The sequence below is a fragment of the Chlamydotis macqueenii genome, chromosome 4, assembly GCF_036417535.1.
Source record: "Chlamydotis macqueenii isolate bChlMac1 chromosome 4, bChlMac1.mat, whole genome shotgun sequence".
Lineage (NCBI taxonomy): Eukaryota > Metazoa > Chordata > Aves > Otidiformes > Otididae > Chlamydotis > Chlamydotis macqueenii.
The window spans coordinates 40,215,262-40,237,977 of record NC_141559.1 but is presented as its reverse complement, the minus strand read 5'-3'; the positions used below and the strand labels follow the sequence as shown (position 1 = coordinate 40,237,977).

At 38.6% G+C, this 22,716-nt stretch overlaps 1 protein-coding gene across 1 annotated transcript in view; it reads left to right on the top strand.

Annotated features, from left to right (window-relative positions):
- Positions 1-3,100: 3,100 nt before the first annotated feature.
- FSTL5 (follistatin like 5) overlaps positions 3,101-22,716 on the top strand; it is a 328,503-nt gene continuing 308,887 nt past the window's right edge. The window contains exon 1 of the mRNA XM_086747425.1: positions 3,101-3,367. The gene's annotated coding sequence lies outside the window, so the exon portion shown is untranslated. The remainder of the gene's footprint in view (positions 3,368-22,716) is intronic.

Genomic DNA, 22,716 nt, shown 5'->3' with positions numbered 1-22,716 from the left:
TCTAAATTTGTTGAGTAAAAGACAGGCTGTTAAGTACAAGAGCAAATGTTTTGGACAAGTACTGCATGGGTTGCTAAACAACTTTCATCATGTGTTATTTACATTGACTTCCCTTTAGTATATTGAGACTTTGATCTTCTCTTTGTCTTACATAAAGTTTTCTGATATATTTGATCCTATATGAAATAGCACCTTTTAAATACAAAGTAGAGAATATTCATTATTAATACCCATAGACTTAAAAAGCATAAAATAGCTTTGAAGTTCCTCTGTGTTTCTCACCTTTACAAGAAAACATTAGTTCTTACTGCAGGGCTTCTCCTCTGCCCAATGTGAGAATGGCAAATGCTTCAAATACAGTAATTCAGGTAGAAAAGCGAAAACCAAGCACATGGGACTCTTAAGTATACCAAACTCTGAAAATTGTGTGGCACACTGTGTGGGATCTGCTAAGATATGGTCATAAACATTGAAATTGAGGTTATGGAAACCAGAAACATGCTGACTGCATCAGCAGTCTCTCTGGACTAGCAATTAATTGTTAAACACAGAATAAATTGTTCATTAAAGTAGTATACGTTGGTCTGCATTACATCAAGTAATAACTCAGTATAATACTCTGGATGAAAATGTTTCAACTGCAAGCAGTACTGATGTAATGTATGGGTCACAAAATGAAGAAAAAAATTTAGTTTCTTCATTTTTTTTTTGGTGAAAAAATAGAGAAAACAGTACACAAAATGGAGCTCATAAACAATATCCATTAAGCAGAAGACAGAAAGGTATCAGGATAAGAATAAAAATTTATTTTTTAACTATTATCTGTGATAGCTGATACAGAGCTAAATTAGTGGAAAAATCAGCAAATGTATGTGCTACAAATACATCAAAGTAATTTTAATTGAATAAGATCTTTGTAAGCTGGATGTCCCAGTGAGTGTCCAAGGAAGAACAATGAGCACGATCAGACAGACACACGCAACCATGCAAGAATCCCAAGATATCTTAATGTATTGCACTGTTGTATCATTATTTACACTCAAATTTAAGAGTGCAAGTCCTCACAAGATTTTCAGAATTTTTTGAGAACCTTCCATGTGCTTTTTTTTTGGGGGGATTCTTTGTCTACCAATTTGCAAAGTCAAGCAGTAAGCAGATCTTGCATAATTTGATGGTCATCCTGACTGCTTCATTAATTGGGTTACATAAAGCATTTATGTAATTGTTGATTGTTTGTTTCATGTACTTTCATAATGGCTAAGGAGAACGGATGAGCCAAGGTCCCTGTTTGCCCTCACAAGATTTCAATTTCCACTTAGTTTGAAACAAGTCATTGTTATGTTTACTTCTGTCCCAGGAGAGTTTCCAGTGCAGCTGTGCTAGTAGGAATCAAAGTTGACTCAACATTAATTTTGCACCCCAAAAATTGTCATTAAGTAGTGCATTTTTATTCTGTCTGTACTTTGCAAAAAAACCTGAGAGGGCTTAAGGGGAAAAAAAGAGGGGAGAAATAGGATCATAGTTGTTCAGAAATGTTATCTGGATGCCAGCCAAGATGGCTTTATGACAACTGGCAATTATAATGGGTTGGATAGGTGAAAGTCTGGTTGATTTGGCTTTATATTCTACACTTTGTGTGTAAAAGTTAATTATGTTTCTTCTTACAGTGCCATGACCTAATTAGCAGTCCAATCAGAACTCCTTTACAAAATAGTGATAAGCTGATGCAATCTAACCTACCCTGTTACATTATTTCCCATGCTAACTAGTTAAGTTCTTTAAGTACTGGATTTACCTAGTTTTGTTTGTCACTACAAGGTTATTCCACGTGTAGACACAAGGGTAATTAACCTAGCGTGCTAGTGTACGTCAGAACGGATGACCTCTGTCTGTCTTTCCCTGGCCATGGATGATTTAAAGACAGTTTAATACTTTAATCTGTAACACATTTTCCCAAAAGGCCTGAAGTAGGTAACCTACAGTGCCATGAAGAGTAGATACTTAATTTTTGTAATGATTTCACATTGAAGATTAAGCAGCTACTTTTTTAAAGTGGTGGAATGGATGATAAATTAATTTAAAAGTAATAAATCAGATAACTAAATCTGTTAGCTCACGTTAAAACAGATTCAAGTGAGACTTCAAGCTATATTGTTTCTTTGCTTGACTTCACATAAATATATTTCTAATTTTTAGGCCATTAACTTCTGTCTTTTTTGTTTTGTTTGCTTCTGTTCATCTAAAGGTACCTGGTATACTTCTGCTAAACAGAGCATGTGATTAATAGTCTTATTTCAGGGTGATATTTTCTTTTCTTTATGTTTCTTAACTGACAGTTAAGACAGTGGACTGACAGTACCACCTCAATATTTCTCACATGGGTTACCAGGGGGGAGTTCTTCCTCAACAGTCAGGCACTAAAACTTGGTGTGGGTGGCAGGGATTACCCATACAGCCTGTGCAAAGCCTCCAGCATACTTTAGCTTTCAGATAGCCGCTTGATATATTAAAGCCTATAAATATTATATAACATCCACCCTGCTTTAGAAAGGGAAGCACAATGAACCTCTCTGCTCCGGCTGGGAACTCTTCGCTCTTTCACAGCAGTTGCCTTTTTTTTTTTTTTTTTCTGCGGGCTCTGCCCAAAATGCCCTGGGGGCAGGGGATAGGGGCGAAGACTCTGTTTTCCGATGTCATGTGGGGACCAGGCGAGGCGGGGGCGACGGGTAGCGGGGCGATGCCCCTGCGGAGGGGAGGCGGTGAACTCCATCAGGGCAAGAGCCCTCCGGGAGCGCGGGGAGCCCTTCGAGAGAAGGTGAGGTGAAGTACGAGGCGGTAGTTTCCCCCGCCCCGTAAAAAAAAAAAAAAAAAAAAAAAAAAAAAAAATTTAAAAAAAGGAGGGTGAGTTGGGAGCAAGTTTTGGGGCCCGCACGGTGATGCCCGCCGCTCTAGGGGCGGGGCGTGGGGGGCAGTGGGCGTGTCCGGGGGGGCGGGGCGAGCCGGGCGGAGCGGCGCGGCGGCGGGGGCGGCAGTCGGGCTCGGCGGCGCGAGCGGGGCCGGTGCTGTCCGCCGCGCTGCCGGTGCTGAAGGGCGCGCGCCCCGCGCCGCCTCCCCACCCCGGCGCCCGGGGGCCGCGGGACTTCGCGCCCCTCCGCGCCTGGAGTCGGCGGGAAGCGCGGTGCCGGGAATTGCTTCGAGTTGCCTCCGGGCCAGGCTGGCTCCCGCCCCGGACCGCCGCGCCTCCGCTTTTGGCTTTGTTCGAGGCAGAAGTGTTCCTCTCGCAGGGAGTCTCGCCCGCTGACCCGGCCGTTTGGGGTTTTGGGTTTTTATTTTTGATCCTTGCGGACTTTAGTGACTCTTGGATAAGGTAAGCAGGATTGTTATTTTTTTTTTTTCTCTCTAGTTGATATCTGTATATAAGTCGTAATGGGGTGACGAGTGGGATGGAGAAGCTGGCAGAGCAAAGTTGGGAGCTTGTTAGCCCTTAGATCAGCGTAGGGGCAACACTTGGAAAAGAGATGTGCATTTTTCAGTGAAAAAAGGCTCTGTAAACAAAAGATGAATACAGACTGAGAAGTTAGAGGCTTATTTTTGTTGAAAACTTACTGTCAGGCTGACATTTAAATGTATGAAAATATTTTAGAAATCCTAGAAAAAGACGTTACAGAAGCTGCTTTGTACAAACACTGGTTTTGGGGGACAAGAAAAGCTCTAATCGATTCTGTCTGAGGGAAGAAGGGATACGTAAGGTCATTCCGGGAAGTGGAGCGCAAAGTAGGAATTAAAGAGGATTTAAAAGCATAGCCTCACGTTGCTCTGTGTTCTTATGCATGCCCGTATGCATGTGTAACAGAAGGACGGTGCTACTTTGTTACTTTATGAACAATTTAATCCTGTAATGCTGTGAACTTGTGAAACAGAATCTTTCTGAAAGGGATCATCTCCACCTCTGCCTCCAAGGTCAATGTGGTGTGTGTATGCTCAGGAAAGTTGTGTATTGTTTCCTTTGGTATCGGCCGGCCGATGAGCACCAGGCCTTCCTTCAGGCTACAACTAGGTGTAAACGCGAATCCCCGATTTAATAATACTGTATTATGTTGCATTACAGAAGTGCTGTTGTTGGTAATTGAATGGCGCTGGGAAGCGTGGGCAATGAAATGCCTGGCTGTTTCAGCACTGTTTAACCTTTGCAAGCTCGGTAGGGTGCTCTGCTTCACAGAGGGGGTTTCTACGGCTTCTGTGAGTTGTCAGACATCTGTACGGGCAGAGCAGAGTGCCACGAAGGGATTTCTGCACACATAGAGCAGAGCGCCACGCAGGGATTTCTGTCTGACATGAAGGCTGATTCCAGAAGGAATGGGCTGCTGCTTCTTGTAGCCAGTGCTACTGAGATGGCTGAACAGAACAAGCAGGTGAATGAGGTCCCCACCCTCTATTTTTTAGTGTTATGTAGCACTTCACACTTTTGTGACTGTGCTGAATTTCCTTTGGAACTGGGACCTTAAACCATAATTGTTTCTGTATATAGTTGTCCTGCACAAGTGCTAGCAGTTGTAGTAACTGTGCGTGTGAGGTAACTTTTGCTGGTGAGATGAAGCTGATGAAAGGAGACCGTTTAATATTATTATAGCAATTTTTTTTATTCCTGCATAATTTATTTAATGTTAAGGTGGGTTGTTTTTACTGAATATTTTTATTAGGTATGATATAAAGATAACCATCTGGCAGCAGCATAGAACTACTGAGGATTAAAGTGAAAAGCAAGCGAATTGAGGAGAAAGTAGTTTAGATTGTCAAAGCTTTCACTAAATTTAGGTAGGATTAGGAAATACATGTTTTATTATTACCCCCCCCACCCCAAATTATAAAGCAGCTCTTGCCTTCCTCTCTCAAGTGGTAGGGAAAATAAGTTTATTACACAGCACTTGCACTAGTTATAAACCTTCATTAATAGTCTACCCATCAGTTAGGACAGCTTTTATAATCTGTCGTGGATGTGACTATTAATTTGATTTGAAATGTTTTGTTATAATTTTAAATAATGATACTGTTTAAAGTATGAAGATTCAGGATGCTTGCTTTCTAAAGCAGACATTGCAAAAACATTTCAGAAAAGTTAATTTTGAAGCATGTGGTACAAACGGTGCATTAACTAAGGGAAAAATACCCCAGCAAAACAACCTCAACCCATGAATTATATGGCTCTGCTTTTGATGTTTATCTGTGTATATACAGGGTTTGAATCTGCAAATCCATATTCACTTGAGTAGTCTTTATTCATACACATAGTCCTGATAACTGCAAAGGGACTATATCCATCATTACACGAGTAAAAGTAATTGATCTTGCTGAGATCAGTCATTTTGCCAGCATCAATCAGATGATAAACTTTGATGCTAAGACAGTAATACTGTTTTTTAAATTTATATCTGATTATATTTTCTATGTAATATTTTGCCTTCATTTGAATTGGGCTGCTTTATTTTATAAATCATGTTTAAAAAATTGAGATTTGAAATGATATGTAGACTCTCAAGGAAGTAAAATGGCACTGCTATTTTTCAACAAAATGGTGTTCTGAATATACATATACTTCAAGTGTGGTCTATAGCCATTTTGGTCATCTGTTCTAATTGGAAAAAGTCAGTCTGTAGTAGCAATCCTTCTGCAAGCATATTTGTATACTTGTAAGGTTGTGATTTTGTACAGTGTGCTGTTCCAAGACCTTTAACAACACAATTCAAAAGTTGAAGAAAACTGGATGCTAATGATTTGACCAGACAGTTGACTGCAGAACTAATGCAAACTCAGGAAGGAGTTTTGTCATAAAATCAGTATTTAGGGAAACCCCTGGTTACAGTGCTGCTTTATAGAGCCTGCTTACCCTGACCAACACACCAAGATGCATGTGTGGGGGCATAAGCTTACAGTTATTGATATCAACATACATACCACCTGTCAGGCATCCTAAGCTTACATTTCATAGTGGATCACTTGGCTATTTGCTGCCCTATAGCCTTTCGCAGTAAATGGCACTCAGTAAAAAACCAAATGCTATGGTTGCTCAGTTCTAGATGTGTTCTAGATCTATCTAATAATGTCGACTTGTCATACTAATTTTATTATGTGTGTGAGTTTATCTAATAATCTTCAGTATTTGTTTTAAAAAGCAAAAATATTCAATCCTAGAAAAAAGAAATATTACGATCATATCAAATATGCCTCCCCCCTCCTTTTTTTTTTTCCCTAGGAATAAATGCATGCAGTTCTAAACTGTTGTTTTGTATAACATTTTAGGAAATGTAAATTTTGTGTCACTCTTCTCTGACTTTTAGAGAATATAAAATGCTAACGAAAGCAAGTCTTGGCTTGATTTTGTTAGTTTCAGACCTAAATTAAAAGATGGAGCTCCAATACAAGTAGTTATACCTTTTAACAGTTCTGAATTTGGCTTAGAAATTTCAAAGGTTAAGAGGACAAATGAAACTTAGGCAGCCAGTTCTGAATGTTTTTCTACAGACTGGCAAGTTTTATGGAATAATTCAGGACATTAAACATCACAGGAGCAGATCACAGGCTCAAGGGGGAGTAACGAATCCAATGCCACTCTTGACTTTGTTCTTCAGTTTTTCTAAGTAAGAGCAGGAAAATAACTGTTAATCATTCAGTGCAGCTTGGCCTATTATGCTACATAATTTTAAAGCAAAGTAAATAGATTAGCAAGTTTATTTGCAAATCTGTTTAAGCCTGTTTTATAGTTCAAGCTTTTTTTTTTTTTTTTCTTCTGAAGCATAGGGAATAGCTGTCAACAAATTAAAAGGCTGGGAACTTGTTTGCATAAGATATTATACATATTTAATACAGTGTTTTTTTCTTTGCTGCTTGGTAGACACAAAAGTTGAAAAATTCTCTTTTATATTATTAGAAGAACAGCAAGTTGAAACTTTATCTCTATAATAAAGAGATGTTGAGAAGGCTGGGAGTTGAATAAGAGTTGTAGTTAACCAGCACCTTTGAAAACAGTGCCATATGAAACTCCATTTAATGCCCTTGATATCAAAGGTTACTAATGGTCATGGAATGTAGTCATGAGAAATCAAACCCACAGGCTAACTCTCTTTTGTGCTACTTTAAAAATTATTTCTTTAGGTTTTGGGTTACTCAATTAATCTCTAGTTACAGAGTCTTGTCTCCTAGTAGGTAGGTTGTGTTCCTTTCCAGCACTTACATTTAGTAACAGATGTGTCTGCATGCAGATGGGCCAGTGCAGGTAAAGAAATTTCTGCACAATTAATGTGACAGGAGAACTGCGAAAATGCTCCCCATTTGCCAATATCTCCCATTTCCTCTTAGTCAATGACACCTCTTCTTGTACTGGCTGAGTATACTGACCAAGAGATGTAAAGAAATACATTCAAATCAGCCAAAGTGTTGTGGTCTAGCTAGTCTTGATTCCCTATCAAGTGGGTATAGGAATGACTTGAAAATATGTGTTACCTATTTTTGGCTTTATTTGATAGCAATGTTTGTAAGTTATAAATACCTTATGGAGGTATTTGCTGTTACTACTCTAGAAATTATAATAGTAAATCAATTAATCATTCTTTTTACAATAGACTAAGGGAAATTAGTGGTGAATCATTTGGCTGCATTGCTGAATTGTGCAAATCTTGAGAAAATAATAAGTTCTAAAGAGTTAAATGAAGGAAGAGTTGGCAATGCTTGCATGGATTCCTTGAAGTAGGTTGAAGTTCACAGTTTATTTGCATTTGAATTAATTGAGATTGGTGTCCAGCAGTGCCTTTCAGAACAGACTTCAGAAAGACTTATTTGTGTAATAAAGTACTTGAAAATGTTAGCTGGGAGATGAAGGATATCTAAAATACTTATTTCTTTTCCTGACAGAGCGAGCTTTTTTCCCATTTTCCTCTAAGTAAGGCTTATTGTAATTATGAAATATTTTTACCACAGAATGGGCGTTCTTGTGTTAAAAGCCACTATAATTTTTAAATTAGCATATTAAAAACTTTCTGAAATAATTTTTAGTTTCTTCATGAAGTACTTAATAACTGCAAAAAGAAATAAAATAATCTTAAAACAGCTCATAACATTAGTCAGATAAAATATTGGTCATTACAAAGAATGATCTTTTATTACATGTTAAGAACTTCTAGATTATTACTTTGCATATTTTTGCTTCCATTAGGAAACAAAACATTTTAGATGTTTCTGCAATGTAACTCTGAAATGTACACCTTTTAGTTATTGTAACTGAACTTTATCTTCCTAAATAGTATGTAAACCATTATACTTTTAATCGCATTTAAAGAAGCCAATGAGTGATGAAACAAAAACGAGTAGAAAATTTTCATCTTTCATGTTAGGTAGTGGAAATAAAATTATTTTTCAAATAGCTTGCAAATTATGACTTGCTTCAAAGTTGAACATCTCAAGTTGTATTTCTTTTTGCATTTTCTTTCATATACTTTATTTAAAACACTGTTATAACTGATAATGAATGTTACTTTTGGGTTTTGTTAAAGTTTGCCAACCTAGGAAAGAAAGAAAAAAAGCACTTTAATATCATTGTGGCAGATCAGTGGAGATCTTAATTCATATGTAAGAACAGTCAAAAAAAATAAATACAACTTTTGTTTCCATTAGAGACTGAAAATAGTACTGCAATATTACAATTTTAGAAATAATCCTTTAGCATGAGTGCTGTATTTGATGACAGTCATGCCCTTTCAGTGATAACAAGAAACAGAAGCAAAGAAATTATTAGGTGCATGAAAACGCCATGATATCTAAGATTTCCTTAGGGAGAAAAAGTAAATAAACTGTAGAAAAGGGGGCAAAATAACTGTGAAAATGTTATTCCTTATATCCTGTCTGAGCCTCCCCATTTCAGTTTATGCCCATTGTCTTTTTGCTGAGCTTGCTCCAGTTTATCTGTAGTTTTCTTGCATTGGAGCCCCCAAAAGAAGACACAGTACTCTAGATGCGCTCTAACTCAAGATGTTGATGACCAGCATTCAGAAAAACTGCAATACGTATCTATATACAAAGGCAAAATACGTAGAAATAATTGAAGAAGAGATGTAAAATAGATTAGGACAAAACTTATTACATAATTTGCCATAAAATAATTTATATTTTTCCAGGAAAGCATAGCAATACAGCCTCTAGTCAAGACTAGTATAAAAATTCCTGTGTTGGATATCATTCCTAAGATGTATTTGTTCCTTGTACAAACTCTATGTGATAGTGCACCAAGTAAGAATATATATATAATTTTTAAGGTTGTATTTTCTGCATGGAAAAGGTACTAAAACCCAAGTTTTCTTTTAAGAAATTATCCCTGACATCATCAGATTTATTTTTTTTTTTATGCAAGATTCAAACAAATTTAATATATAAACAGTATGTACTTTCTGAGAACAAACTCTATTTTAGTGTAATGGAAAGCTAAATGCACATTAATGAATGCCCAGCTCACAAATAACTACCATTTAGGGTTGCAGCAGTCCAACTTTCTATTAATACAGCAGAAAGTAATGTATTGTACATAAGTAAAAGAAGGGATGCACCATGTTAACTTTGAAATATTTTTTTACCTTGGTGTTTTGCTTTCAGGAGAAGGAGAATTATTTTGGCACATTTTAGAGTGGTTTTTGTCCCTTTTGAATCACCATTTCTAGCAGTGTCTAATTTTTCCTTTCTAAGGGTCTGGTTTGAGTCTTAAGTCAACAAAAAGCAGAAGCCTTCATAAGATATGAAGTTGGTACAACATGGTGGTGATTATCCACTTTTCATGAAAAAAAATTGAAATTGTTTAATCTGTAGAATGAAATCTGAGACTGAGTACCTTTGGTAAAAGCAGATTTTCTCAGTGTTGTCCAGGTACTCCTCAAGTCTGAGAGGTGAAGGCTCAGAAAATGGTCAGAAAGACAGTATCATTTCCAAACATTTGTTCAGTTAGCCCTACAGTATTCATAGGAGTGCAAAACTTGTTCTTAAAATGCAACATCTTACTTTAACAGTGAGTCCTTCTTTTCTTCTTCACAATTTTTCAAGAAAGAAATGTGTTTAGCTCATCATCTGGTTTAGCAGCAGAAAGGCCACAAAGAAGTAAGAGAGGTTCTTCCTGACAGTATTTTTGGCTTATTCTTGTAAAATGAAATTAAGTCGCACGGGTCTTCTCTCTCCTTGCAGCAGCCAAGGTTAGCCATAACCTCACCTTCAGTGAGAAATCGATGTTTTTAATCTCAAGTGCTGATTTTCAATTTGAAATACAGTTCATCCCATTGCTGTTTTTCCATATTATCAAGTCCTTTGACAGAGGTAATTTTTATTTAAAATAAACCACGAGAAACACAGCACCAGGTTATGGTAGTTTGAAGGCTGATCATATTTTGTGTTTATTTCCTGTGCCTTTTAAGGTGAGTGAATTTCAGCTAGTATAATGGAGAGTTAAAATATTAATTTTAAACCTGTTAGTCCTAGAACATACATGTTATGCTTCTGTCTTCCATTTATATTATTTTTATATTCTGACGTAATTCAGAACCCCAGCAATAATTAGTATTATGGTAGTATTTTAACATGAAAATTCTATTTCTATTTTTGATTTTATGATTTTTGCTCCAGGCTATTTTTGAAAAATAATAATATTCTGTAAAAAATGTTCTACACATTGATGCATGAGCTGATTTAGTTCTTTCCTTGGGACACAATAAGAAAAAAAACATAATTAACATAACTCCTAAGATTTAACTTTTGTGCTATGCTAATTATTCTTTGAACTGGAAACAGTTTTTCAAGTGAATTTAAACTGAGTTTCTTAGCTATAGTTGCATTTTAGTCTACTGTCTAATAATAGGCTGATTATCTTTTACACTTAGAAAACTGTTGTCACAAATATATTTGTATAGTCTACATTCATGTGTTGTTGCAGTCAGCAGGATGAGGGGAGATGAGCTGCACGTTAGAGGTTTCATATGAAGCATCAATAGCGTCAGTAGAGTGCTTCAGGCATCAGATCTTAAAATTGGTGTCCCCTATAGACCAAAAATCCAATATTGTAATGTATTTGTGTCCTTTATACCTTTTCAGTGTGATAGTCACATTCATCTACTGCTCTAGGCTCTCTGTAATTTCTTCCATGCATAAGTAAACTTTTAAAAGAGTTTCCATGCTTGTCTTTGTGAAAATATACGTGATATATACCTAAAAAGTTAATACAGCTATACTGAAATTTTAATTTGTATTTTTTAAAACCTCAGAGATCAATATCAAAAATAACACCCTACCACCTCCCATGTTATCATAATTTCTGAATTTCTAGATGTTTCTAGAACAGCTGTCATGTTAATAAAGAGATATAAGTGAAAGTTTGTGATATAATTTGCTGACTGTAATGGGTTACAGCGTTTTTATTAATTTATGTGCTACATCTGACTCCTCCATGAACTGTGTGAAGTAATATGGCTAATAATTTTGGTTTTGTCATTCTCTGCTTTCCTTGTGAGAGACAAAAGGTCCAAATTTAGTGAGGTAGTCTTGTATTTTTTATAAACTGGGTATTTGTTCCTGGAGTTATCATGTGTGTAAATGCTGAAAGAAATATTAAAGATCTGATCATGAAGCTCTTAACAGTTAAAACATAAGCAGAGATTCTTATACTTTTGTTCTGTTTTCTATTAATGAAAATGAACAGTAGATTGTATGCATGCATAGAAATTCTGAATGCTAAAAATCTGTTATTTCAGTATTAAATTGAGATTCTTCCAAAAAGAGTTACAATGTTATATAAAAGTATTGCAAAAATCATTCAGACTTATTTTTATAAGATTCAAAGTAAAGACTCACTTTAAACTTCCCATTCATCTGAGATTCTTAATACCTCAGATTATAGTTTTGGTTTTCAACATCAATTTTCTTATCCCAGCATGCAGCAGAGGGATACTGTGGCACATTGATTTATATCCCTTAACATCCCTGTTACACCAGGGATGACCCAACTCAATGTTTTTAAGAAAGGAAAAGATTTGGTAATTTTGGGAGTTCTTTAGCATTGGTTAACCATTTCTCACCGGAACCAGACTTTTGAGGTGACCTTTGGTAAGGTCCACCAATCTACAAGCCATGGCTAATCAGAGAGGGCAAGAAAGAATACCATTTACTGAAAAGAGTTATTGCTATCACTCTTGTCTGTGAATATTTGGGAACAATTAGCTTGTCAGCATACTCTTTGTTCTGCATATAGACTAGATTTGTAACCCAGTCATTATGAAGTTTTCATTGCTTTTGTCTAGTGTCTGAGGGATCAATTCTCTCACAATCCTGTAATAATTGGATCAGAATTACGTGGGTGGGATAGATGTAATGCATAACTAACTTTCTTCTATTTCTGGTATTTATGTCCAGCAGTAATTAGGCATTTCAGTTTTCCTGTGTTATCTTTTACGTTATTTTTTTCTTCCTCCTTTTGATAGTCCTTTATTTCACAAATGACCTCTTTTAGAATAAACCAAATGAGGGGTTTTTTTGGTATTAAAGACTGCATGTTTAATTATTTATAATAATTTCTAAGACATTCATCTCATAGCCTTTCATGGAATACAGAATGTCAACTGTAAAACTTCAGAAGTTAAAGCATCTCATTTAAGTAACTTAAATTGAGGTACAAAGAAAATGCTACAGAAGACAGTCAAACTCCTTTCAGTCAACAGAGGACTCAAAAACTTAATATGAATATGAATATGCAATGTGTGGTGAAGGTTAATTTAATTTAATTTACAAAGATGAGTGATAAAAGTGAAGCTTCGGAGTTAAGTTTCTCAATTCAAAATGATGTATCTAGGCAAATATATTCATTTGAGGTTTGTTAACAAGTATAAGCGGTGGAGAAAAAATTCAGAGAAAGGCTCTTCCATAGTAAATTATTTTAAGAATTTAATTATACTTTATATAAACCCAGGGGGAAAAAAAAGAGCTAGTGTCACCACTATATGAAAATTTTCTGTCTTTCAGTTTTCAGACATGAACAAGTACCTTTTAAGAAGTGTTACCCGTAAATTTCTAATTTAGTACATTTCTGAGTTTATCTAGTCTCTCAAGTTTATCAAGAAATGGAGAACAAAAAATAAAAGGCTATGCTTTCTAGGAACTGGTCAGTAAGAATCCTGCTACTCCTTTTGTTTTGTACTAATATACATTTATACCCAGAAGAAGCCACATAACCGCTCACAAATGAAGGGTCAGAATTTGGCAGAGCTGGGTTTAAAGATGAGTGGAAAGTGAAGACAAAAATAAATTAATTTTACATATAATTAACAGAAATTACAGAATGTGCTCTTAAATATCCTTAGGGAAAAAAAAAATTAGGGACAGAGAAATATTTTTTCTCTTGCTCCGTGTTAAGAGACAGTGCCATTTTTCTCTTCAGCAGGAATTCAATTTTAGTATAAAATATTTAGGCAGAGGGCAGAAGCCTTTGACATATCTCATTAGACAAAACTGTTCTTGTTTGCTTGATATCATAGCAGCTACTAAGAGTAAAAACATTGATTAAATAATTGCAAACCAGATGAACATAACTCATGACCCACCAAAAGACAGTGGTAGCTACTTCTTTTAAAGACACAGAGGCGGGAAGTCCACAATACATAAACTTGTGACATTGTAGCTACTTTGCTTTGTCCCAGTTTCTAGTGGAAAAAAAAAGTGGAACTACTTGTGGAAAAAGGAAAAAAAGAAAAAAAAAAGAAAAAAAACCACCCCCCCCACCCCCTTTTCTGTGCTCCCAGACTGACTGAAAACTGGTATGGTTACATTTGCATTAATATTATCATAGCAGGTTTGCATCAGTGAAAACACGAGGATCAATCAGGCACCATATGTGCAGCTCCATGCTTAATTACTAAAAGAACACTTCTGTAATGAAGACTATGTTATTGTTTTGAAATTTTCTTCCTCTCTTTATACTTGCATGCATGTTATTTCTGACCATCTGCAGGAAATATTATGAAATCAGAGTCAGTGGGAAACTCTCACAACAGAAGAATATTAATGATAAAAATCTGTATTACTAAAGAAGGGTTCTAAATTACTGGATGCTCACCAAGGGCTGTGATGACCCACAATGTCAATTAAACTTTTTTTTTTTTTTTCTGTTATGTAATGAAATTAAACAACAAAACCCTGAAACCCAGAATCCTGCTTTAGGATGGATGTTTACAACATCAAGCTAAGTTCATGTCACTTAGTGAAAACAAAACTTTGCAGACGGTGTCTGCAGGATGAAAATCTCTTACTTCAGTCTAGATAACTTAGAGAGTCCCAACAGCAGAAAAGTCTTCCATATTGCTGTGGGATTCAGGGTCAGGTTTATAGTCACCACAATGTAAGACAGATACCCATGTACTAAGCTTGCATAAGCAGCCTTTCCTTTATATTTTAAGTATAGTGATTTAAAGTTTATTGTGCTCGCTTTGACGTAGCAGGGCAAGTAAAGCGATGAATCAGAGAATAAGCTATGTATTATCATATTGTAGCTAAATAGATAAGTCCTTACTGGACTCTGATGTCTATCAGGAAAATGAAAGGTAAAAGTATTAAACTATATTAATCCATCATTTTGCAGACAGTCTCTAAATGGAATTGGTGGAATGATTTAAAAGCATTCTGTGTCTAGTCGAAGTCTGATTTTCCTGTGTTGTGTGAAGATACTGAGAAAGTGTCATGCACAAAACCATGCAACTATTATAATTACTCAACTGTTTTACTTAAAGATCAGTTTAGACATTCTTTATTTTGTCCAGATCTAGAAATGAAAATAAAGCTTCATTAAAATGCTAAGAAATATCAAGCAGCATGTATTGGAATTAAGATTAGAAAATATTAGCAAAGCTTTCATTAAAAAAAAAAGATTTCTATGATTGTAAGACTTATAAAAAGAAAATATTTTACTATAAAATGACAGTGAATTTCTAGAGGAGGATTAATTGTTCTGTGTTGGGGCCACTGCTATCCCTCCCATCCTGTTATACCCGTTGATCAGTCCTTCCTTTCCTTCTATTGACCGATGGTGTCAATAGGAGGAAAGGTAGTGATAGAAGGACTGATGGTGACTCCTGGACTAGGGAGCTACTCTGGCCAGAAGTTAAGCTTTTCCTCCACTGCCCTCCACCTCAACTGGTTGTCAGTTGATATATCATGGGCTAGGATCAGTTTAAGCTCTCATGGAACAAACTAACTTTCTTCAAAATTATGTAAAATTTATTTGAATTGGTGTCTTACTGTGGACGTATAGCAGACTGTAATAACCATTGTCCAAGATAAAAGCTGAAGAGAACAGCGCAGTTTTATGACTTTGATCACTGAGTCACATGTAACTATTCCTCTCCCTCCCTGCTTCCCTTCCTCTCTGAGACATAGTTTTAAGCTTTTCTGTTGGGCTTCTGGTGGGAATTTTGTCTCTATAGTAAAAATTCAAGTTACTTTGTTTTGTATTATCCCTATTCCATTCTTCTTAGAAATTACTTTTTTTTTTTTTTTTTTAGCTAATGAATTATTGAAAATCTTATCTTACAACCCATTTTAGCTACAAGCTCATCAGAACATTGTAAGTTTTCTGGTTTACTGTCAACTTTCAAGCATCCATTTGGAAGGTTTTTGACTAGTAGATATATGAGAACAGTATAAAATCATATTAAATAAAACTCTGAAATAGCATAAGGCAATTAAAATATATCAGGAAATGAAGGTTCTGATCCTAATCAGTGGGATTGTAAGCATACAACAAGAGAAATGCATTATTTTATTAGAAATATCTACACAAAATTTAAAGAAAGCTGAAGTTGTTCAATAAGAAAATAATATGATATCTAAGGATGCACTAAATTTACTATAAATAGTAGATTGTAAAAGACCAAGTCAGCTGTTACAGTCAACAATTTTTTTTTCTTTAGATATGACAGTGCAGGGTGAGTTTTTTTTTACATTATAAAATCTTAGAACTCTATGTGTTTGCTTCATACTCTACTCAGTCTATTCATTTCATTTTACCTAATGAGAGAAGACCCTTTTTTTATTCACTTGGACATTAAAGTCCAAGTGAAGCAGCAAGTCTAGCAGACATCAGAGTTTCAACTTAAATTGAGGTCAAAGACATGTCTTCAAACTTGTTCCCATAGTATTCCCAAAGAATGTAGCTAAGCTGACAGGTTCTGGACAGTTCCCCAATTGATGGATCTAAGAAAGCACTTGAATACAACACATTACACTAGTGACCCAAGACAGCTTTATGACTGACAGAAAACGTGCAATTTCCTGCATTTCTTTCTGACTGTACTGAATTCAGGCTTATGAAAAAACTTGACCTTTGTGGCAGTAAAGAAGTGACAGAAGTCACTGCAAAGCAGGGAAGAAGAGAGGCAAAAAACTCTGCAGCAGTTAAATTAAAAAAGAGAAAATGCCTATAACTATTTCAGCTACTCTAGTACAGAACACTTTCATCTATTTGTATATTTCTATGGATATGTATGATTAGGCAGACTTTTAAAAAATGCAACCAAAAGCAGCTTTGGATTTCTTTCATTTTAGTAAATAGCATTATTTTAGAGTTTTGTTTCCATCCTTGTTAATCTTCACAGTCACAAGTTCTATAAACAGGGTAAAATTCTTGACCAAACATACTAAATGTGGATTTTAAAGTTGTATTTATATTTTTATTTAGGTTAGGATTTAATCTGTAGTTGACTTAATTATACTAGTGTGGACATTGAGGGAGAGCACTGGAGGGCAAATGTATTTTTGGTTCAATCCTGACAAGGACAGACTGCCCTCAGCTACAAAAAGTCCTTGTTTATTTAAATAGTTGCAACATTAATCAGTCCTATTGGTTACTGATCAGATTGTAGTTTGATCCAGTGATTCCAAAATCCATGTGCATCTTTATTTTCTGCAGTTTGATGATTTGATATTTCCTATCAGTGTTTTTACTGTTGCATATACTCCCTTCCGTGACACCAAGGTGCATACATGTCCTTCTGCTAATTATAGAATAATAGAATCATGGAATAGTTTGAGTTGGAAGGGACCTGTAAAGGCCACCTAGTCCAACCTCCCTGCAAGAAGCAGGGACATCTTCCACTCGATCAGGTTGCTCAGAGCCTCATCCAACCTGACTTTGAACGTTTCCAGGGATGGGGCATGGGCAACCTGTTCCAGTGTTACACCACCCTCATTGTAAAAAATTTCTTCCGTGTATCCAGTCTAAATCTATCTCTTTCTATTTTAAAACCATTACCCCTCGTCCTATCACAACAGGCCCTGCTAAAGAGTTTCTCGTTTGAATGAATGGTAGGCGTATCCTGGTTTAGCATTCATTTAAGGAGTTCAATAACAACAAGGCCTCAATGTTTCTGTTGGTAACTAATGTTTTACCAAATTGCAAATTTTCCTTGAATCACAAAAAGGAGAAGTAGGAGTGGTAGATTAGCATATCATAGCTAATATGGAGGAATTTTAGCCTTTCATTTAGCAGCTTACCTGTTTTTAAAAAAAAAAAAAGTTATATCTTGAGTGGCCATTTTGCCTTCTCTAGGATGATGTCTAGGATGATACGTCAGCAACCGGCTGCAGTGTGTGGAGCTCCGCCTGGGGATGGAGGAGGAGCTGACAGAGAGCTTATGGGTCAAGATTAGAGGATGGGGATGGACAGGGGACGTTACGGTGGGGGGGTCTGTTACAGGCTGCCTGGCCAGGAAGACAGAGCAGACGAAGCGCTCTATAGCCAGATAGGAGCAGCCTCACAGTCACAGGCCCTGGTCCTCATGGGGGACTTCAACCACCCTGACATCTGTTGGAGAGACAACATGGCAGGGCACAGGCAGTCCAGGAGGTTCCTGGAATGCATGGATGACAACTTCCTCCTGCAGGCGATACAGGAGCCGACAAGGAGGGGTGCCATGCTCGACCTTGTGCTCACCAACAGGGAGAGACTGGTGGGGGATGTGAAACTAAAGGACAGCCTTGGCTGCAGCAACCATGACATGGTGGAGTTCAAGATCCACGGGGCAGCAAGGAAACTACATGGTAAGCTCTCTGCCCTAGACTTCAAGAGGGCAGACTTCGGCCTCTTCAGGGACCTGATGGGCCAATTGCCATGGGAGGCGGCCCTGGAGGGAAGAGGGGCCCAGGAAAGTTGGTCCATATTCAAGGAGCACCTCCTCCAAGCTCAGCAGAAGTGGATCCCGACGAAGAACAAGTCGGGCAAAAAGGCCAGGAGGCCGGTGTGGATGAGCAAGGAGCTCCTGGACCAACTGAAATAAAAAAGGAGGCCTATAGAGGGTGGAAACAGAGACAGGTAGCCTGGGAGGACTACAAAGAGGCTGTGCAAGTGGCCAGGGATAAGGTAAGGAAGGCCAAAGCCCTGGAGAACTGAATCTGGCCAGGGATATAAAATGCAACAAGAAGAGTTTTTATAGGTACGTAGGGGACAAAAGAAAGTTCAGGGAAAATGTAGGCCCTCTCCCGAAGGGAACTGGTGTCCTGGTTACCCAGGACATGGAGAAGGCTGAGGTACTCAATGACTTTTTTTGCCTCAGTCTTCACCGACAAGTGTTCTTGTCCCACCACCCAAGCTGTAGAAGGTGCAAGCAGGGACTGCGAGGATGAAGAACCGCCCACTGTACTCAAAGAGCAGGTTCGGGATCATCTGAGGAACTTAAAGGTGCACAAGTCCATGGGACCTGATGAGATCCATCCGTGGGTCCTGAGGGAACTGGCGGATGAAGTTGCCAAGCCACTGGCTATCGTATTTGAGAGGTCGTGGCGGTCTGGTGAGGTCCCCGATGACTGGAAGAGAGGGAACATAACCCCAATTTTTAAAAAGGGGAACAAGGAAGACCCAGGTAACTACAGGCCGGTCAGCCTCACCTCTGTGCCTGGCAAGGTCATGGAGCAGATTCTCCTGGAAACCATGCTAAGGCACATGGAGAGCAAGGAGGTGGTTGGTGACAGCCAACATGGCTTCACCAAGGGCAGATCATGCCTGACCAATTTGTTGGCCTTTTATGATGGGGTGACAGCATCGGTGGACAAGGGACGAGCAACTGACATCATCTACCTGGACTTGTGCAAAGCTTTTGACACTGTCCTGCATGACATCCTTCTCTCTAAACTAGAGAGGCATGGGTTTGATGGACGGACCACTCGGTGGATAAGGAGTTGGCTGGATGGCCACACTCCGAGAGTGGTGGTTAATGGCTCAATGTCCATGTGGAGACCGGTCACGAGTGGCGTCCCTCAGGGGTCCGTGTTGGGCCCGGCCCTGTTCAACATCTTTGTGGCGACACAAATAGTGGGATAGAGTGCACCCTCAGCAAGTTCGCTGATGACACCAAGTTGTGTGGTGCCGTCGACACGCTGGAAGGGAGGGATGCCATCCAGAGGAACCTTGACAGGCTGGAGAGGTGGGTCCGTGCCAACCTCATGAAGTTCAACCAGGCCAAGTGCAAGGTCCTGCACCTGGGTCATGGCAATCCCAGGCACAAATACAGGCTGGGCGGGGAATGGATTGAGAGCAGCCCTGAGGAGAAGGACTTAGGAGTGCTGGTGGATGAGAAGCTTAACATGAGCAGGCAATGCGCCCCTGCGGCCCAGAAGGCCAACCGCATCCTGGGCTGCATCAAGAGAAGCGTGGCCAGCAGTTCAAGGGAGGTGATTGTCCCCCTCTACTCTGCCCTGGTGAGACCCCACCTGGAGTACTGTGTCCAGTTCTGGAGCCCCCAGCACAAGAAGGACATGGACCAGTTGGAGAAGGTCCAGAGGAGGGCCACGAAGATGATAAAAGGGCTGGAGCACCTCTCTTATGAGGACAGGCTGAGACAGTTGGGGCTGTTCAGCCTGGAGAAGAGGAGGCTCCAGGGAGACCTGATAGCGGTCTTCCAGTACCTCAAGGGGGCCTATAAGAAAGATGGGGAGAGGCTGTTTAGTAGGGCCTGTTGCAATAGGACAAGGAGTAATGGTTCTAAAATAGTGGGGGGTAGATTTAGATTGGAAATTAGGAAAAAAATTTTTTATGATGCGAGTTATAGAACACTGGGACAGGTTGCCCAGAAAGGTGGTGGAGGCCCCATCCCTGGAAACGTTCAAGGCCAGGCTGGATGAGGCTCTGAGCAACCTGATCTAGTCAGGGATGTCCCTGCTCCTTGCAGGGGGGTTGGACTAGATGACCTTTGAAGGTCCCTTCCAACCCAAACCATTCTATGATTCTATGTATTTGCTCAAAAATATACTTAATTTAAGTCTTCTGAGATTGATACTGAAGTCTTAGGAAAAAATTAGATCAACACAAACAACTCAGTTCTATTAAAAAAAAGCTCCTGTGAGACAGGTGAAATATACTGCCCTCATTTTGTCCTGCTTTCTGTAATATTAAAGAAATTGTGAGATTGCAGCTGTGAGATCGTGTGAAGAACATGATCAGAAAGGTTTAAAATTGTAATTTCTAATTTCATTATAATTCACTGAAACCTGGGTCACTGACACTGGTGTCATCCTTTAAATAAATAAGTATACTTAAAAGAGTGAGATTAAACCAAACATGAAGTTAGCAGCAAAGATTTCACCTAGTAAGTGTCTCCACTGCATCTGCATTCAAGGTGTTCTGGCCTTTCAGAAATGCCCCTGGCACACTTATGCCACTTGTGTCCAGGCTCATGAGAGCCACTTGTAAGCTTTACGCCCAATTCCAAAGAAACTCATCTAGAAAAGTCCTGGGCAGATATCTCTCACTTGCACCACCCCCACCCCAGACACTTGCTGCCTGCGCTCCTGTTGTTAGCCACTGGCATCTGACAGCACAAGAAAGGTGAAGGTGGAGAGAGTAACAGCGAAAAATTAGGAAAACTTGGTCCTTGTGCTGGCTGCTCACTGTGGAGGTGCCCTGGGAGATGCATCTCAAAGCCACCTGACGTGTTTGGAAGGTCTACGCAAAGACCCAGTGTAGTAGCACAGGACCAGGAGCGCAACGGTTTACACTCCACCTTCCACTTCTGCAGCATGATAATTTTGCAATTTAAATCAGGAAAGGCATGAGGAAGAGATGGACAGGAGACAGCAGAAGGCAAGATTCAGTTGGCAAATGGAGTGCCTTATGTGAGATTATAAAAAAATATACTTCTCTGCTTGTGTGTTCCAGCACATGAGCTGTCAGCAGCATCGCTGGCTGTTCCGAAATCAGCGTGCCAGCCTCTTTCAGTGGGTGAAGGATAAAAAGTGTGTGCCTGTGTAGTCAGTGGCTGTAGCCACATGAAGTAGCTGCTGAGAGACAGAACAGATTGGTGCACAGACGTGCAAGCTGTTGGATGCCGTGGCAGCGCTGTATTTTGTTGTTGGAAGCCTGAAGTCTGCTGTATGTAGTTAAGGTGACCTAACAACTTTGGTTCAGAGCATGGCTGCTTCTTCTGGAGGAGGACTGGAGGGTGACAGCATGAGGTCTGCTGTGCGTGAAAGCTGGCAGCAATTCCTGAGGGAGAGAGCTGCTGTCATGACACTGTGATCTGCTTCCCATGTAGCATTTCAACGAGGACAAACTTTGCTAGATGTGGATTATGGCTGCATTCATATAGAGAATCGATACTGTGATTATACTTTGTAAAGAACTCAATTTTTGGAGTGAGAGCTTGGAAATGTTTGCTGTCAGGTTTTTGAGGAGACTACACGTAAAGATGTGGAGGCACTTGTGTGTGGTGTAGTAGAGGCAAGCTAATGGGAGAAGACATACTTTTGGCTAAAATTTCTGCTATTTCTTCCAAGTTCATGCAATATAATAATCTCTATTTATTAAAAAAAATCTTGTTTGCAGATGCTTTTCTGCCATAAAACCATAATGGTACATGAAAGCATTTTAAGAAAGGATAGCAATATATTCTTCCCTCACAGGTATTTGGATCCATCAGTATATACAATGAAGTTCTCAAAGTCACAGGCAGTGAAGCATGGTTTATATTTATTACTGCAGCTGTATTACAAACCTGTTAATAACATTGAATATGGTGACAGAACTTGTCCTCTTTTTCTGATCCACACAAAATAGACAATTAATTTTTTTTTTTTTTCGGATTAATAATATGTAAAATCCAAAGACTAACATGACCCAGGTTTCAGTGAATTATAATGAAATTAGAAATTACAATTTTAAACCTTTCTGATCATGTTCTTCACATGATCTCACAGCTGCAATCTCACAATTTCTTTAATATTACAGAAAGCAGGACAAAATGAGGGCAGTATATTTCACCTGTCTCACAGGAGCTTTTTTTTAATAGAACTGAGTTGTTTGTGTTGATCTAATTTTTTCCTAAGACTTCAGTATCAATCTCAGGAGACTTAAATTAAGTATATTTTTGAGCAAATACATAGAATCATAGAATGGTTTGGGTTGGAAGGGACCTTTAAAGATCACCTCGTCCAATCCCCCTGCGAGTAGCAGGGACATCTCCAACCAGATCAGGTTGCTCAGAGCCCCATCCAACCTGGCCTTGAATTTTTCCAGGGATGGGACATTACCACTTCTCTGGGCAGCCTGTTCCAGTGTTCCACCACCCTGAACTGCTGAGAAGATTTAGAAAGCATAGTAAATGTTGAGAGGAAGCCATGTGTTCTAGACTATATTAATCATGATTAGATATTCACAAGGAAGGT